Here is an 18,912-nt window from a genome sequence, read left to right as displayed (position 1 = left end):
CACCTCAGACTCAGCTGACATTAATTTAAAGGTCATCCATGTGCATTCCCAAGGGGCCCTCTACAATACCATATGTTATCATTTATTATATAAACTATGTGATCTATCGATATGTTATATTTGTACATAAGTGAGCAAAGGATGACTCACCAGAGAGCTTGAATTGCTGTCCAGTTCTGTGATTCAGAGTCTTAGGTTTTATACAAAACGCTTATTCTTTAAAGGTCTTTTGGTAACCTACAAGGGAATCTTCATGGAGTTACTTTTGATGCAGTTATCTGAAATAAACTTTATTAACAGCATAATTTGAATGCCATCTTCAAATATCTGTACAAATACCTAAATTGGGGGAGAAATATTATTATAATTGATTTCAGTTTTCTTTTTTATTATTGTATTGGTTAGTTATTTCTGCATAACAAGCCACCTCAAAAGCACTTGTTTTAATATAATGACTTTATAATAAAATAGGATTTTAAGTAGGAGTTTTTCTGATCTCTTCTAGACTCATCATTAGTAAATACATTATGTTTCTAAACCTCTTCCATAATATATTGCACTTCTTTCTTTATATAATATGCAATGCTTTAGATATAGATATAGATAAAGATATAGATATAGACATAGATATAATAAGATAAAGTATAGGTATAGAGATACATAGAGATAGAGATAGAGACAGAGATGGAGATAGAGATAGATCTATGGGGGGGTGGGGGGGTTGCAGGGGGAGGGGAGATAAATGTTTGTGTTGATCTTACAGTTTATGTGAAAAAAGTTAATCAAGTGTGAATTGCCCTAATTTAACATCACAGTTCCTGAGACCTTGCTCTCTTCCAGTTATCTATGCTAATAGAAGGGTAATATGCTAATTAGACTGTGAGACCTTCTAGGAGACCTTCTGGCCATTCTTCTGGACTAAGCCATGGTGGCGAGGCTAGGTAAAGGCGGTTAGAGGCCAAGAGGGGAGGGCAGTTGTGGGTGGTAAGTCCAGGATAGGACAGCAGTTGTGAATGATCAAGGTGGTGGGGGCCAGGCCAGTGGCAGTCAGCAGACCAGCAGCGGGGCCAGTTGGGAGCAAGCAGGCCATCAGTGGGGTTCAGTTGGAGGTTATCAGGACAGCAGGAGGCAGTTTGGAGGCTATCAGTCCAGGGGGGAGGAAAGGACTGAGCAGGCCAGCAGGGGGCAGTTAGAGGCTAGCAGTCCAGTGGAGAGGGAAGGACTGAGTGAAGAGGCCGAGAGAGGGGAGCAATTGGGGGCAACCGGGCTAGACGGGGAAGGCAGGTGGGGTGAATAGGCTAGCAGGGGAGCAGTTAGGCATCAATCAGGCTAGCAGGGGAGTGGTTAGGGGCAATCAGGCAGGCAGGTAGGAGAGCAGAAGGACGCTAGCAGTCCCAGATTATGAGAGGGATATCTGACTCTTGGTCTGGATCAGCAGTTGGACATCTCCTGAGGTGTCCCAGATTAGAGAGGGTGCAAGCTAGGCTGAGGAACACGACCCCTCCCCTCCCAAGGTGCACAAATTTTGTGCACCAGGACTCTAGTAAGATATATTTTCCACTGGAGTCTGGTGTGACTCAGCTGCCTGTATTCTTGGTTTGATATGAGTTATACATCATTAAAATGTTTAATACTCACTAATTTATTGGATTATAATTGAATACAATAAGCTGCACAAACTTTAAATGTATAATTTGTAGAATGAAGGAGCCATTCATAAATTAATAATATTTAGTGGGTGGGTCCATTTGTACATAATTTGAGATGATACACAGTAAGTTTTTAGTGTATTATGTTATTGTGAAAAAAAGAATTTACCTGGCTTCAGTTTCTTCTTTCTGTAGATAATGTGAAATAATAAACTTTAATTTCAACCTGACATTGTAAGGGGTAAATAAAATGTTAAATATACTTGGTTGAATCCAAAGAAAATGCATAAGAGTGAGGAGTGTATGTATATGTGTGCACTTGTATATATATTTCAAATAAATGCATTCACACACACATATGTACATACACCCAGACACAATCAGAATCCCATCTCTTATGATGAAAGAAACCTAGAGAGAAATTTAGAAAGTATAGAAATGTTAAGAAAAAAAAGAAATGTATGAATTAACATGAAATAGAAAAAATATCAAAATTTTGACACAAAAATTTAAAGTAAAATATGTGAAATTAATCTTAATATATGATTTTTGTATCTTAATGTCTCAAAGGCCTCAAGAAGAAAACCATATTTTCATTTACATGATGGGAAATTCATTGTATCATCTATGGACACAAATATTTCTAATTTTTTTCTACCTACTTTGAAATTTCGGCACAAAATACTTTTTTTTCCAAGGACAGCTGGCTGAATGGTTTTCAAGGCTTAAACATAGTTTTTCTCACAATATTTTACTGGGTAAATGTATGTATCAGTTTCCCATTGTTGGTGTGACAAATCACCACACGAGTGGCTTAAAACAAAGAGCTTTCTATCTCTAAGTTCTAGAGGTTAAAGCCTAACATGGGTCCTTAAAGGGCTTAGGTCAAAATGACTGTCAGGCTTGCATTTTCCTGGGCAGCCCTAGGAGAATGCAATCCCTCTCCAACTCCTTTCTTATTCTCAATTCCTTTTCCAAATTCTAGAATCTACCCGCATTCCTTGGCCCATGACCCTTCCTCCAATACCAGCAGCATAGCATTTTCACATGTCTCTCTGACTCTAATTCTTCTGCTCTCTTCCACATTTAGAGGACCCTTCTGATGACTTTAGTCCAACCTGGGTAATCTGAGCTAATCTCTTTAGCTAATAATTTCATTTCACCTATTTTCATTACCCTGCTTTTTCAGCTAACATTCCAATGTTCTCCTAATCAGGACGTTGATATCTTTTGAGGTCCTTATTCTTCTATTACGGAGCCTTTTTCAGGTATAAAATATTTTGATGTCACTTTGGAGCCCAAAAATAAAAGAATCAAACACAGAATTTATCATCCCCTTTAGAGTGAGAGAAAACTTGTCTTTCAACATTACATATACAGAAGGTTTCTAGTGGAGAAGACCTAAATTTACCTACACCAGACTCTGACCCAGAGCCATGACCCACCTACTCAAAGTGTGGTCCACAGACCAGGAGGACCTGCAGCATCAACATCACCTGGGCATTTGTCACAAATGCAGTCTCCAGGCCTACAGCAGACTTGATAAATCAGAATTTGCATTTGAGCTGCAAACTTTGGTGATTTGTATGCCTATGAAATGGAGAGGTGTTGTTCTAGGACAGGTGTTCCCTCCTTTTCACAGCTGACACTGGAAGCTGGATAATTAGATGTGCTGGGACATTTCCTGTGCATTATAGGTGTTTAGCAGCCTCTTTTCAGACATTTTATTTATTTTGTATTCATATTTTTACTATATTTTTATTGATTTCAGATATGAAGGGAGAGGGAGAGAGAGATAGAAAAATCAATGATTAGAGAGAATCATTTGCCTCCTGCAAATCCCACACTGGCGATTCATCTATTGCTCAGCATCTGCTGTTCAGTCATGGCAAAAATCTATATCTTTACTGGCTAATTCCTTTGAACACAACATTTAATCCCACTGTTGCCCCCTATGTTGACCCAGATATCATAGTTCAATTTCCAGTGAAGGCACATGCCCAGTTTATAGTCTCAATCCCTGGTAGTGGGTGTACAGGAGAATCCTGGGAGGAGGCATGTAGAAGATCCCTGTAGAGAATCATCATTGGTATTTCTATCTCTCTCTCTTCCTCTCTGTAATAAATTATGTGTATATGCCTAAGTGACAATTTGGCTGTTCAAACAATAGCTATGACACCCACTGATCACCAAAGGGCAGATGCTCAGTACATAGGCATGGAAACATGGAACAGACTGATGACTTCAGAGGGAAGAGGGGACACAGAGGGCAGAAAGAGAGTAACCAAAGATCTTATATGCATAATAGAGGCCTATTGCATGGATTCATGAACAAGTAAGGTCCCTCAGCCCGGTCTGTGAGAATCAAGCCAAATTCGTGCACCAGGCCTCCAACATCCACCTAGGGGTCCTGGATTGTGAGAGGGCTCTAACCAGGCTGAGGGACCTCACAAGTGCACATACCCATGCACAGGGACTCTAGTCTTCTATACTAATAAAAGCACAGAGCCAAACAACCTTCTCAATGTCCTTCTGGACAAAGCCATGGTGTCTGAGGCATAGGCAGTTAGGGGTAATCAGGCAGGCAGAGGAAGAGTAAGGGGTGATCAGGCTGGTAGTGTATGGCAGTTAGGGGGTGATAGGGCCAGTGGGGGAGGTCAATGGGGGGTGATCTTGCCGGGAAGGGGTGACAGGGTGTCATCAGGTTGCCAGATGGGGAGCAGTTAGGGCCAATGAGGTCAGCAGGCAAAGGATGTTAGGGGTGATTTGTCCAGCAGGCAGAGGTGATTAGGGGCGATCAGGTAGGCTGGCATATGTGAGGTAACATATTCCAAGGTTCTCTGAATTTTAGAATGTTGACATCTTTTGAGGCCCTTATTCTGCCAACTACAAAGCCTTTTTCTGGTTTAAATTATTTGATGTCACCAGGATCCCCAATATAAAAGAATCAAACACAGAATTTATACTCTTCGTTAGAGTGAGAAAAACTTGTTTTTCAAAATTACATTCTCAGAAGAATCCTGGTGGAGGAGACCCAAAATTACCTACACCAGACTCTGACACAGAACCACAGCCCACCTACTCAAAGTGTGGTCCACAGATCAGGAGGACCTGCAGCATCAACATCACCTGGGAGCCTGTAAGAAATGCAGTCTTTGGGCCACCTGGATAATTGATCAATTAGAATTTGCATTTGAGCTACAAACTTTGGTGATCTGTTTGCCTATAAAATAGAGAGGTGCTGGTCTAGAATACGTGTTCTCACCTTTTCACTATTGACACTTGGAGCTGCATAACTATTTCTGCTGGGACGAATTTCTCAATATTCAAATACTGTTAACTTCCAATATTTTTTTTTATTAGTTTCAGGAGTACAACATAGTGCTTAGACTATCATATACTTTAAAAAGTGTTACCTGATATTTTCAGTATTCACCTGGCCACATATATAGTCATTACCTTATTATTGACTATACTCTCTATGCTGTATTATGCAGCCTATGACTATCTTGTAATTACCAATTTTGCTTCTTAATCCCTTCTTTCCCTTCTTCTCCTAATCTCCCAAACACCTTCTCATCTGGCATCTACCAGTTCTCTCATTATGTCTATAAATGTGTTTCAATTTTATTTTTTGCTTTTTGGATTCAACATATATGTGAAATTATATGGTATTTGTCTTTCACTGAGCATAATACCCTCAAGGTCCATTCATTTACAAACTAACTCAGAGTGGAGATGAGGTGCAAGAAGATGTAGATGTTAGGAAGCCATTTAATGAAGGACTAATCATAATGGCAATCACCTGCCTTAGTACATAGTCTCTAGGGAACATAGAATCATCAGTAAGAGTTTCTATTCTGTCCAGACCAGTGTGCCCCAGGGGAATCCTGTGCTTATAGGTAAGAGTAACAAGAAGTAAGAGTGCCTAATGAGCAGACACAGAGCAGGTAAATTGCAACTCTGCTGCAAACCCTCACCATGTGCAATCTTTTTTTGGAAAAAACTTGCTTATAGCTTTTGAAGTCCTAAATCTGTCTGGTAGACCAATGATTGACTCCTTGGTGTCTTGTCTGGGACAGAGTTCTGGTTTGCATCACCAACTATCCAGGCAAGGATTTGGACCTACACAGAGAAACCTTCCTCTCTGAGTTTTCATGCAGGTGAGTCTGAGTGCCCAACAGACATGGCAGTAGAGGATCAGAGATGTAGGAAGCCAAGACCTTGTACCTGAAGTTAACTTAGCCCAGGTATTAGAAATCACTGTGATTGTGGGGTGGCTTTGCTATTACATTAACATATTTATTCATGATGCTAAAAGGAAAGTGACTCTGCACTCAGAAATGCAGGTGCCAATGTTGAAAAATAAATGGTACTACCGTGTTTCCCCTAAAATAAGAAATCCTCTGAAAATAAGACCTAGAGCATGGAAAGATAAGACATCCCCTGAATATAAGACCTAGTGCAACTTTGGGAGAAAAAAATTATATAAGACACTGTCTTATTTTTGGGGAAACAGTGTAACAGAAGACAAATTAAGAAAGGACATAGGAGGTATAAAGTCCTTCCAGTAGAAGTAGAACATAAGTTCAAGGACTTTATCAACTAACAGGAATGGAGAAATAGGTTATGAACTGTGGAAGTATATACGTTGATGTGAGAACCTTTTTAACATTGTATGATGGGGCATATTAGACTAGGCTTCCATACATGAGAGAAAGGTCCAAACCAAGGAAGGCTGCAAATACACCCTTGCAATCACAGTACATGAGACATTCATTTCACAGTATGTTCTCTTACCCTGGCTATTCATATTTCAAAAATTTACTTGGTAGATGAAAAAGAGTAAGGTAATGAGACTCACTTTGTAATTATTTCATTGCCTATAAGAATGAGTAATAAAATTTGTGGGTTTGTAAGCCATTTGAGTATTATTAAAATTTGCAGAAACTTTTGGCTTTAGTTGTATGTTAATTAATTTATTTTAAATTAAAATATAGTTGACATCCATTATAACTGTCATCATATTATATACTAAAAGTTCTTCGCTTCTTATAGTGTTATCAAAGTGTTTTTATTCTGTGTTTTTTTTTGTTTAAGTATAGTTTGTATAAAATAATATATTAGTTTCAGGTGTACACTATAGATAGTCGACGTTTATATATTTTAGAAATGTGATTGCTGCACCAAGTCTAATAATCATCTGTCACCTTTCAGACTATCACAATATTGTTTATTATATTTTCTTACTCTCTTTTTTTTATTGGATTCTTCCTAACAAAGTAATGGAGTGTGTTACACAAACTTTTTTCAATTTCGTTCTTTTATATATATGTAAATGTTGTGTGAAGAATGAATAAAGTTCATAAATTTCATGTGGTTCAATCTGTGAGTCAGTCCTACTGGATCTTTGTCTTTTGCTTTAAAAAGGTTTAAATTAAAGTATGATTGAGATAAACATTATTTTAGTTTCAGGAGAACAACACAATGATTCTGTATTTGTACATATTGCAATATGTCCTCCACAATGTCCTCTTCACATTTGTCACCACACAGAGTTACAATTTTTTTCTTGTGATAAAGACAATTAAAATCTATACTCTAGCCACATTCAAATACACAATACAGTATTATTAACTATAGTCAGAATGTTGAGCCTACAGGTCATGCATTGCTTTCTTAATTTTATTTTTCACACTGACAGAATTGAGTAAGACCCAAGTATACTTCATGTGCCTTCACCTGTAAAAGGAAATGCCAATGAGAAATGGCACTGGGGATGTCCTAAAGAAGACCATGCCATACACCAAATTGGAAAATGAATACCTTAATTCTGCCATATAGCTACAGCTTTTATGCTTGTTATTAATGCTTGTTTTTGGAAATGTCACTTTTCCTGTATCCTGGCAGTCACCTCCACCAAATGAAACTTAGGAACATCACAGGATTTTCAGAATTTCTCCTTCTGGGATTATCAGAGGAAGCAGAACTGCAGCCCCTCATATTTGGGTTTTTCCTCTCCATGTACCTGGTCACTGTGTTGGGAAACCTGCTCATCATCCTAGCCATCAGCTCAGACTCCCACCTTCACACACCCATGTACTTCTTCCTCTCCAACCTGTCCTTGGTAGACATCTTTTTCACTTCTACCACCGTCCCAAAGATGCTGTGGAACATCCAGACACTAAGCAAAGCCATAACCTATGGAGGCTGCATCACCCAGATGTATTTTTTCATATTGTTTGTGGGAATGGACAGCTTTCTCCTGACTGTAATGGCCTATGACCGGTTTGTGGCCATCTGCCACCCCCTGCACTACATGGTCATCATGAACACTTGGTTTTGTGGAATGCTGGTTCTGATGGCCTGGATCATAAGTGTCTTGCATTCCTTGTTACAATGCTTAATGGTGTTGCAACTGTCTTTCTGTCCTGAGTTGAAAATCCCACACTTTTTCTGTGAACTCAATCAGATGATCGAACTTGCGTGTTCTGACACCTTTCTTACTAAAATGGTGATGTATTTTGGAGCTATGCTCTTGGGTGGTGGTCCCTTTGCTGGTATCCTTTACTCTTACTGTAAAATAGTGTCCTCCATACGTGCAATCCCATCAGCTCAGGGGAAGTATAAGACATTTTCTACTTGTGTGTCTCACCTCTCAGTTGTCTCCTTTTTTTATGGAACTGCCATAGGCGTGTACCTCAGTTCTGCTGTTACCCAGAGCTCACACTCAAATGCAGCTGCCTCAGTGATGTACACAGTGGTTACACCCATGTTGAATCCTTTTATCTACAGTCTCAGGAACCAAGACATGAAAAGGGCTCTGAAAAGATTTCTTGGGATGGTAGCTATAAAAGGTCCAGTTGTCCTAGGGTTGAAGAAATGCACATGACAGCTGGACTCAAAGTCTCAGAGCCAGATGTGATATTTTATCTAGTTATGTAAGCAGCATTTACTCTATGTTCATATTCTGGATTTTCTTTTTCTATGATTGCTATATAATTTCATTGAATCACTTTATTAATTCTTGATTTTGTGATACCTAAACAGCTTTGCCTTTGTTGTTTTTCTTTTCTCTCAAATGATTTCAAACCTTGGATGAAATATTTGGAAATTCCCATTGATCAATTGAGTCTACATGGATATATTAAGAACAATTTATTTTGAAGTGAAATCTATCATACTGAGTAATTTTTCTTTTATTTTATTGAAAGAGTAGTTAGAATATTCCTATTGAAAGAAATTGTACTTGATCACCAAAGTTATTTCTATAATTTCATAGAAGAAGAAAATATAAGAGCACAGTTTAATCCTTTTGGTATATCATTTCTTCAGAGATCACTACCATATCTGCTCTTTCTGAAAATGTAGACTTTAACATATACTGTGTGTTATAAGAGGTCATCTGGCTGTATTTTCTCAGTAGTGCAATATATTATGGAAGAGGTTTAGAAACATAATATATTAACTAAGGATGAGTCCAGAAGTGATCAGGAAAACTATATCTTATTAGGGTCCTGTATCTTATTTAGCTTTGTATCCACATTCTTACCATAGTCATTAGTAATCTGACAATCAAATTCATGTCTCCAATTCTGGTCTTCATGATTTGACATAATGTGCCCTGATAGTCAGAGATGACCTTAAATATAAGGAAGAAATTTTTAGGCATACATTTATTGCTATGCAAACTATTTTTTTCATGGTGTAAGTTAATTATTGATGTATGTAAGGTTGATGTCCATGTGTTAGGGGTTTATCACTGAGGAGTTTGGTTTGGTGTACTGATGTTTCCTATTGAACTATCTTATTGCTTCCACTTGAAAACTTTCATTGCAACCTACAAATAGAAATCCCTCTGTTATTTTATTTTATTTTAATATATTTTATTGTTTGTTTGTTTTTACAAAGAGAAAGGGAGAAGGATAGAAAGTTAGAAACATCAGTCGGCTGCCTCCTGCACATCCCCCACTGGGGATGTGCCCACAACCAAGTTACATGTCCTTGACCAGAATCGAACCTGGGACCCTTCAGTCTGCAGGCTGATGCTTCATCCACTGAGACAAACCTGTTAGGGCTCCCTCTGTTATTTTAAATGAAGCATCTCCTCCTACTCTAAAAAGTGCCTTAACCACTAAAGGAATGGGGAATGAACCATATGTTATTACTTATTATATAAACTATATGATCTACCAATATGTCATATTTGTACATAAGTGAGCAAAGGATGACTCACCAGAGAGCTTGAATTACTGTCCAGTTCTGTGATTCAGAGTCATAGGTTTTATACAAACATGCTTATTTTTTAAAGGTCTTCTGGTTACCTACAAGGGATACTCCATGGAGTCACTTTTGATGCAGTTATCTGAAATAAACTTTACTAACAATATAATTTGAATGCCATCTTCAAATATTTGTACAAATGCCTAGATTGGGGAAAATATTATTATAATTGATCTCAGTTTTCTTTTCTTTTATTATTGTATCAGTTATTTATGCATAACAAACCATCTTAAAAGCACTTGTTTTAATATTATGGCTTTATGATAAAATAGGATTTTAAGTAGGAGTTTTCCTGATCAGTTCTTGACTCATCCTTAGTTAATATATTATGTTTCTAAACCTCTTCCATAATATATTGCACTACTTTCTTTATCCAATATGTGATGTTTTATATATAGATACATAGATATAGATATAGATATAGATATAGATATAGATATAGATATAAAATAAGATATAAGCATAGGTATAGGTATAGAGATATAGAGATAGAGATAGAGATAGAGATAGAGATAGAGATGGAGATAGAGATAGGGGGATAAGGGGGTATTTGTGTGTGTTGATCTTACAGTTTATGTGAAAAAAGTTAATCAAGTGTGAATTGCTTTAATTTAATATCACAGTTCCTACACTTACATATGAGACCTGGCTCTCTTCCAGTTATCTATACTAGTAGAAGGAGAATATGCTAATTAGACTGTGAGACCTTCTGGCCATTCTTCTGGACTAAGCCATGGTGGTGGGGCCTGGATAAAAGCAATCAAAGGCCATGAGAGGAGGGCAGTTGCGAGTAATCAGGCCAGGATAGAATGGCAGTTATAAATGATCAAGCTGGTGGGGGGCCAGTTGGGAGCAAGCATGCCATCTGTAGGGTTCAGTTGGAGGTGATCAGGACAGCATGGGGGTAGTTTGGAGTGAACAGGCCAGCATGGGGCAGTTGGAGGGGAGTAGTCCAGTGGGAAGAAAAGGTGGCAGTGAGTAGGCCAGTGGTTGGGGGGCAGTTGGGGGCAACCTGGCTGGACAGGGAGGGCAGATGGGGTAAATCGGCCAGCAGGGGAGCAGTTAGGCATCAATTAGGCTAGCAGGGGAGTGGTTAGGGGCAATAAGGCAGGCAGGCAGAAGAGTGGTAGGGAGCCAACAGGCCCTGAGGGTGCAAGCTGAGCTGAGGGAAAACCGCCTCATAGCCCAGTGCACGAATTTCATGCACCAGGCTCCAGTAAGATATATTTTCCACTGGAGTCTGATGTGACTCAGCTGCCTGTGTTCTTGGTCTGACATGAGCTATACATAAATAAATGTTCAATTCTCACTAATTTATTGGAGTATAATTGAATACAGTAAGCTGCACAAACTTTAAATGTACAATTTTCAGAATGAAGAAGCCACACATAAATTAATAACATATAGTGGTTGGGTACATTTGTATATAATTTGAGATGATACACAGTAAGTTTTTAGTGCATTGTGTTATTGTGAAAAAATGAATCCTCCTGGCTTCAGTTTTCTTCTTTCTGTAGATAATGCGGAATAATAAACGTTAACTTCAACCTGACATGGTAAGGGATAAATAAAATGTTAAATATACTTTGTTGAGTCCAAAGAAAATGCTTAAGAGTGAAGAGTGTGTGTATGTGTGTGCACTTGTATACATCTTTCAAATAAACGCACTTACGCACACATATGTACATATACCCAGACACAATTAGAATTCCATCTCTTATGATGAAAGAAACCTAGAGAGAAATTTAGAGAATATAGAAATTTAAAAAAAGAAATGTGTGAATTAACATGAAATAGAAAAAATATCAAAATTTTGATACATAAATTTATAGTAAAATATGTAAAATTAATCTTATTATATTATTTTTGTATTTTTTATTGATTATGGTATCACATAATTGTCCTCATCCTCCCATTCCCATCCGAAAACCCTTCCCACATATGCCCCCACCATGGTGTTTCAGCCTTGGCATGAACGGAAAGGTCAGGCAACAGCTGTGGGCACCTGGACCAGGAGAAGAGGTTCACTTTTGGCCTAAAGGACAAGAGGGGCCAATATAGAATGCTCAGGTGCCTCCCCAGGGGGCCCTCTACACAGTGGAAGGGATTAAGTCCTTTCATGTCATTTTAAAATTGCTGCCAGACATTCAAAGGATTGGTTTGTAAGTATTATATTATTTTTGTATATTAATACCTCAAAGGCCTCAAGATCAGAACCACATTTTCATTTACATGATGGGAAATTCATTGTATCATCTATGGACACAAATAATTCTAATTTTTTCTACATACCTTGGAATTTTGACACAAAATACTTTTTTCCAAGGACATCTGGCTGAATAGTTTTTGAGGCTTAAACATAGTTTTTCTCACAATATTTTACAGGGTAAATGTATGTATCAGTTTCCCATTGTTGGTGTAACAAATCACCACACCAGTGGCTTAAAACAAAGAGCTTTCTATCTCTAAGTTCAAGAGCTTAAAAGCAGATTCTAGAATCTACCTGCATTCCTTGGCCCATGGCCCTTCCTCCATCTTCAATACCAGCAGCATAGCATCTTCAAATGTCTCTCTGACTCCAATTCTTCTTCTGCTCTCTTCCACATTTAGAGGACCCTTCTGATGACATTAGTCCAACATGGGTAATCTGAGCTGATCTCCTTAGCTAATAATTTCATTTTACCTATCTTAGTTACCTTGCTCTTTGAGCTAACATTCCAACGTTCTCCTAATCAAGACATTCACATCTCTTGAGGTCCTTATTTGTCTATTACAGAGCCCTTTTCAGGTATAAAATATTTTGATGTCACTTTGGAGCCCAAAAATAAAAGAATCAAACACAGAATTTATCATCCCCCTTTGAGTGAGAGAAAACTTGTCTTTCAGCATTACATATACAGAGGATTTTAGTGAAGACCTAAATTTACCTACACCAGACTGACCCAGAGCCATGACCCACCTACTCAAAGTGTAGTCCACAGACCAGGAGGACCTGCAGCATCAATATCACCAGGGAGCCTGTCAGAAATGCAGTCTCCAGGCTTATGGCAGACTTGATAAATCAGAATTTGCATTTGAGCTGCAAACTTTGGTGATTTGTATGCCTATGAAATGGAGAGGTGTTGTTCTAGGACAGGTGTTCCCTCCTTTTCACAGTTGACACTGGGAGCTGGATAACTAGATGTGCTGGGACCTGTCCTGTGCATTATAGGTGTTTAGCAGCGTCTTTTCAGACATTTTATTTATTTTGTATTCATTTATATTTTTACTATATTTTTATTGATTTCAGATATAAAGGGAGAGGGAGAGAGAGATAGAAAAATCAATGATTAGAGAGAATCATTGAATGGCTGCCTCCTGCAAGTCCCACACTGGGGATCCAGCCCCCAATCCAGGCATGTGTCCTTGACCTGAATCAAACTCAGGACCCTTAAGTCCTCAGGGTGGCGCTCTATCTATCGAGCCAAACTGGCTGGGGCTCTTTTCAGACATTTTAATATCCCCTGTGGCAAAGTTATCTCTGTTTGGGAACCACTACCCCAGATCTCAGAACTGGAAGTGCCCTGATTCTAATCAAAACTTGGGGAGTAAGGAAAACTTAGTTGGAAAGTTTGTAAGGAGGAAATTCCAAACTAGGGGAGTTGGCTGAAAGCAACAACCCCTAACTGTTCCCTGACCTTTTCAAACAAGTCTGTGTACATGCAGAAACGTGGGTGTTTACTGGAATTTTTATTTGGTTATTTAAAAAAATATATATTTTATTGATTTATTTACAGAGAGGAAGGGAGAGGGATAGAAACATCAATGATAGAGAAATATCAATCAGTTGCCTCCTACATGCTCCCCACTGGGTATGTGCCAGCAACCAAGGTACATGCCCTTGACCAGAATCAAACCTGGGACCCTTGAGTCCACAGGCCGACACTATCCACTGAGTCAAACCGCGTAAGTGTGGAATCTTTATTTTTTAATTGTATAAAGTATTACATATGTCTCCCTTTTCCCCAATCAACTTCCCCTAGCCACTCTGAGCTCCCAGGACAAGCCCCCATCACCCCAGGATCCCCCGTCCATTGGTAATGATAATATGCATGCATTCAAATTCTTTGGTTGATATCTTGCCCCCACTCCACCTTTCCTCTGAGGTTGGACAGTTTGTTCTGTGTTTCTTTGTCTCTGGATCTAATTTTGTTCATCAGTTTATGTTGTTCATTGTGTCCCACACTAGAGGCGGTTAGGGGTAATAGGCAGGCAGGAGAACAGTTATGGGCCATCAGACTGGCAGGGTATGGCAGTTAGGGGGTGATCGGGCCAATAGGGGAGGGCAATTAGGGGTAATCTTGCTGGCAGGGAAAGACAGGGCATTATCAGGCAGGTAGATGGGGAGCAGTTAGGGCCAATGAGGTCAGCAGGCAGAGGCGGTTAGGGGTGATCAGGCCAGCAGGCAGAGGTTGTTAAGAGAGGTCAGGCAGGCTGGCAGGTATGAGCTAACATATTCCAAGGTTCTCTGAATTTTAGAATGTTGACATCTTTTGAGGCCCTTATTCTGCCAACTACAAAGTCTTTTTCAGGTTTAAATTATTTGATGTCACTAGGATCCCTAATATAAAGAATGAAACACAGAATTTATCTTCCTCTTCAGAGTGAGAAAAACTTGTCTTTCAAAATTACATTCTCAGAAGAATCCTGGTGGAGGAGACCTAAACTTACCTACACCAGACTGACACAGAGCCACAGCCCACCTACTCCAAGTGTGGTCCACAGACCAGGAGGACCTGCAGCATCAACATCACCTGGGAGCCTGTCAGAAATGCAGTCTCTGGATCAAATACGGATATTTGATCAATTAAAATTTGAACTTGAGCTACAAACTTTGGTGATCTGTTTGCCTATAAAATAGAGAGGTGCTGGTGTAGAATACGTGTTCTCACCTTTTCACTATTAACACTTGGAGCTGCATAACTATTCGTGCTGGGAGCTGTCCTGTGAATCATAGGTGTTTACCAGGCTCCTTTCAGACATCACAGTACCCCAGGGACAAAGTCATTTTTGTTTGAGAACCACTGCCCCAGAACCTCAGAACTGGAAGTGTCCTCACAGATTCCAATCAAACCCCTTTCCTTTCTTGGCTTATACATTTGAGCACAACATTAAATCCCTTTCTGCCACATTTCTGTAGTTTGCTAGTATAAATGTACTACCTCAAAAAAATGCATGTTGGTAAAACATACATTTCCCAATTGTTATAATGTGCTATGCTGGGTTATGGTGCATAAAATATCAATGTATCTATTTTATTTAGTAAACATTTTATAGGAAAGGACTAAATGGAAGTTCCTGACTTGTGCTATGTCTATGAAGTTTCTAATTATTTTATAATGATGCCAAATAGTATAGAAGCCCAAGGTTTTATATGAAAGGAACAAACATACCCCATTTCCTAAAGAAGGAAGTAGTCATTTTCTAGAGATATCAGGGGTTGTGTTCCCACCAAATGTCTATGCTTTGAAGATCCAAAGACAAGTCAGACAGATTTCTCAGTGTTAGACTGATTTAAAATACTGTTAACTTCCAATGTTTTTTATTAGCTGCAGGAGCACAACATATTGCTTAGACTATCATATACATTACAAAGTGTTACCTTGGTATTTTCAGTATGAAACTGGCTACATAGTCATTACCATATTATTGACTATATTCTCTTATCTGTACTGTATAGCCTATGACTATTTTGTACCCACTATTTTACTTTTTAATCCCTTCTTCTCCAAGTCTCCCAAGCCCCTTCTAATTTGACAATCTACCAGTTCTCTCTCTATGCCTATGAGTGTGCTTCTGTTTCTTATCTTTTAATTCAACATATATGTGAAATTACATGGTATTTGTATTTAACTGAGAATAATACCCTCGAGGTCCATTCATTTAGAAACTTTTACTCAGAGTTGAGATGAGGCACTGGAAGATGTGGATGTCAGGAAGCAGAGCATTTAATGAAGGACTAATCATAATGGCACTCACCTGGCTTAGTACATTGTCTCCTGGGAACAAAGAATAATCAGGAAGAGTTTCCATTCTGTCCAGACCAGTGTCCCCCAGGGGAATCCTGTGCTTACAGGTAAGAGTAACAAGAAGTAAGAGTGCCTAATGAGCAGACACAGTGCACGTATATCGCAACTCTACTGCAGACCCTCAGCATGTGCAACCTTTGGTAGGAAGGAACATGGTTGTTGCTTTTGAAGTCCTAAATTTGTCTGGAGGACCAATGCTTGACTCCATGTTGTCTTGTCTGGAACAGAGCTCTGGTCCGCATCACCAACCATCTAAGCAAGGATTTGGACCTCCAAAGGGAACCCTCCCTCTCTGAGTTCCCATGCAGGTGAGTCTGAGAGCCCAACAGACATGGCAGGAGAGGATCAGAGACATAGGAAGCCAAGACCTTGTAGCCCAGGTACCAGTAATCACTGCGATTGTCGCTGCCTTTGCTATCACATTAATGTATTTATTCATGATGCTCAAAGGAAAGTGAATACTGCATTCAGAAATGCAGGTGCCAATGCTGAGAAATAAATGGTACTAAGAGAAGACAAATTAAGAAAGGGCATTGGAGATGTAAATTCCTTCCAGTAGGTGTAGAAGATAAGTTCAAGGACTTTATCAACTAACAGGAATAGACAAATAGCTTTTGAACTGTGGAGGAATATACATTGATGTGAGAACCTTTTTAAAATTGTATGATGAGGAATATTAGACTAGGCTTCCTTACATGAAAGAAAGGTCCAGTCCAAGGAAGGCTGCAAATACACCCTTGCAATCACAGTGCATTAGACACACATTTCACAATATGTTCCCTCTCCTTGGCAGTGATCCCCTTGTTGGTATCTTTTACTATCCTTATATTTACTTTGCACATGAAAAATAGTAAAGTAATGAGATTCACTTTGTAATTATTTCATTACCTATAAGAATGACATTTGTGGGTTAATTAGCCATTTAGAGTATTATTAAAAAATTGTCTGTGTAAGTTTTTGCTTTACTTTTAATTAATTTATTTTTATTTAAAATATCGTTGACATATAATATAATATAATATAATATAATATAATATAATATAATATAATTGTCACTATATTATACAATTGAAAGTTCTTCATTTTTGATAGTGTTATCAAAGTGTTTTTATTCTGTTTTTGTTTGTTTAAATACAGTTTGTATACAATATTGTATCAGATTCAGATATACACTATGGTGATTCAACACTTATGTACATTAGAAATATAATTCCTACACCAAGTCTAGTAATCATCTGTCACTTTTCAGACTATCACAATATTGTTTATTATATTTTCTTATCTATTGTTTATTGGATTCTTCCTAACAAAGTAATGGAGTGTGTTATACAAACTTATTTCCATTTCATTCTTTTGTATATGTATAAATGTTCTGTGGAGAATGAATGAAGTTCATAAATTTCATGTGGTCCAATCTGTAAGTCAGTCCTACTGGATCTTTTCCTTTTGCTTTAAAAAGGTTTTAATTAAATTATAATTGACATAAACATTAGTTTCAGGAGAACAACACAAGTCTGTATTTGCACATATTGTAATATGTCCTCCACAATGTCTTTTCACATCTGTTCCCACACATAATTACAGTTTTGTTTTCTTGTGATAAGGACAATTAAAATCTAACTCTAGTCATATTCAAATGCACAATACAGTATTATTAACTATAGTCAGCGTGCTGAGCCTACAGCTGATGTATTGCTTTCTGAATTGTACTTTTCACACTGAAAGAATGGAGTAAGACCCAAGTATACTTCATGTACCTTCACATGGAAAAGGACATTCTAATGAGAAATGGCACTAGGGATGTCCTAAAGGAGACCACGACATACACCAAATTTGAAAATTAATACCTTAATTCTACAATACAGCTGCAGCTTTTATGCTTGTTATTAATGCTTATTTTGGGAAATGTCACTTTTCCTATATCCTGGTAGTCACCTCCACCAAATGAAACTAAGGAACATCACTGGATTTTCAGAATTTCTCCTGCTGGGATTATCAGAGGAACCAGAACTGCAGCCCCTCATATTTGGGCTTTTCCTCTCCATGTACCTGATTACTGTGTTGGGAAACCTGCTCATCATCCTGGCTGTCAGCTCAGACTCCCACCTCCACACACCCATGTACTTCTTCCTCTCCAACCTGTCCTTGGTAGACATCTGTGTCACCTCCACCACCATCCCAAAGATGCTATGGAACATCAAGAAACAAAATAAAGCTATAACCTATGAAGGCTGCATCACCCAGATATATTCTGTCTTGTTATTTGGAGGACTGGACAACTTTCTTCTGACTGTGATGGCCTATGACCGGTTTGTGGCCATCTGCCACCCCCTGCACTACATGGTCATCATGAACCCTCGGCTCTGTGTACTGCTGGTTCTGGTGTCCTGGATCATAAGTGACGTGCATTCCTTGTTACAATGCTTAATGGTGTTAAGACTATCCTTCTGTCCAGACCTGAAAATCCCACACTTTTTCTGTGAACTCAATCAGATGGTCCAACTCGCCCGTTCTGACAACTTTCTTAATAACATGGTGATGTATTTTGGAGCTATGCTCTTGGGTGGTGGTCCCTTTGCTGGGATCCTTTATTCCTACTCTAAGATAGTGTCCTCCATATATTGTATGCAATCCCATCAGCTCAGGGGAAGTATAAGGCATTTTCTACCTGTGCATCTCACCTCTCAGTTGTCTCCTTATTTTATGGAACAGCCATAAGCGTGTACCTCAGCTCTGCTGTTACCCATAGTTCAATTGCAACAGCCTCAGTGATGTATAATGTACTCACACCCATGCTGAACCCCTTCATCTACAGTCTCAGGAACAAAGACATAAAGAGGGCTCTGAAAAGACTTATTGGGATGGTAGCTATAAAAGTACCAGTTGTTCTGGGGCTGAGGAAAAGCACATAA

At 38.7% G+C, this 18,912-nt stretch overlaps 2 pseudogenes across 2 annotated transcripts; both read left to right on the top strand.

Annotated features, from left to right (window-relative positions):
* Positions 1 to 7,533: 7,533 nt before the first annotated feature.
* Positions 7,534 to 8,594, top strand: LOC311622610 (olfactory receptor 7A10-like; annotated as a pseudogene). Its single transcript has one exon. The product of its transcript is annotated as an olfactory receptor 7A10-like (transcript).
* A 9,449-nt stretch (positions 8,595 to 18,043) lies between these two features.
* LOC311622609 (olfactory receptor 7A5-like) lies at positions 18,044 to 18,912 on the top strand (annotated as a pseudogene). Its single transcript has one exon. The product of its transcript is annotated as an olfactory receptor 7A5-like (transcript).

The sequence above is a fragment of the Pipistrellus hanaki genome (assembly GCF_964339955.1).
Source record: "Pipistrellus hanaki genome assembly, chromosome: 5".
In the NCBI taxonomy this organism is placed as follows: domain Eukaryota; kingdom Metazoa; phylum Chordata; class Mammalia; order Chiroptera; family Vespertilionidae; genus Pipistrellus; species Pipistrellus hanaki.
The sequence above is the reverse complement of the archived record's forward strand: the minus strand, read 5'-3'. Positions and strand labels throughout refer to the sequence as shown.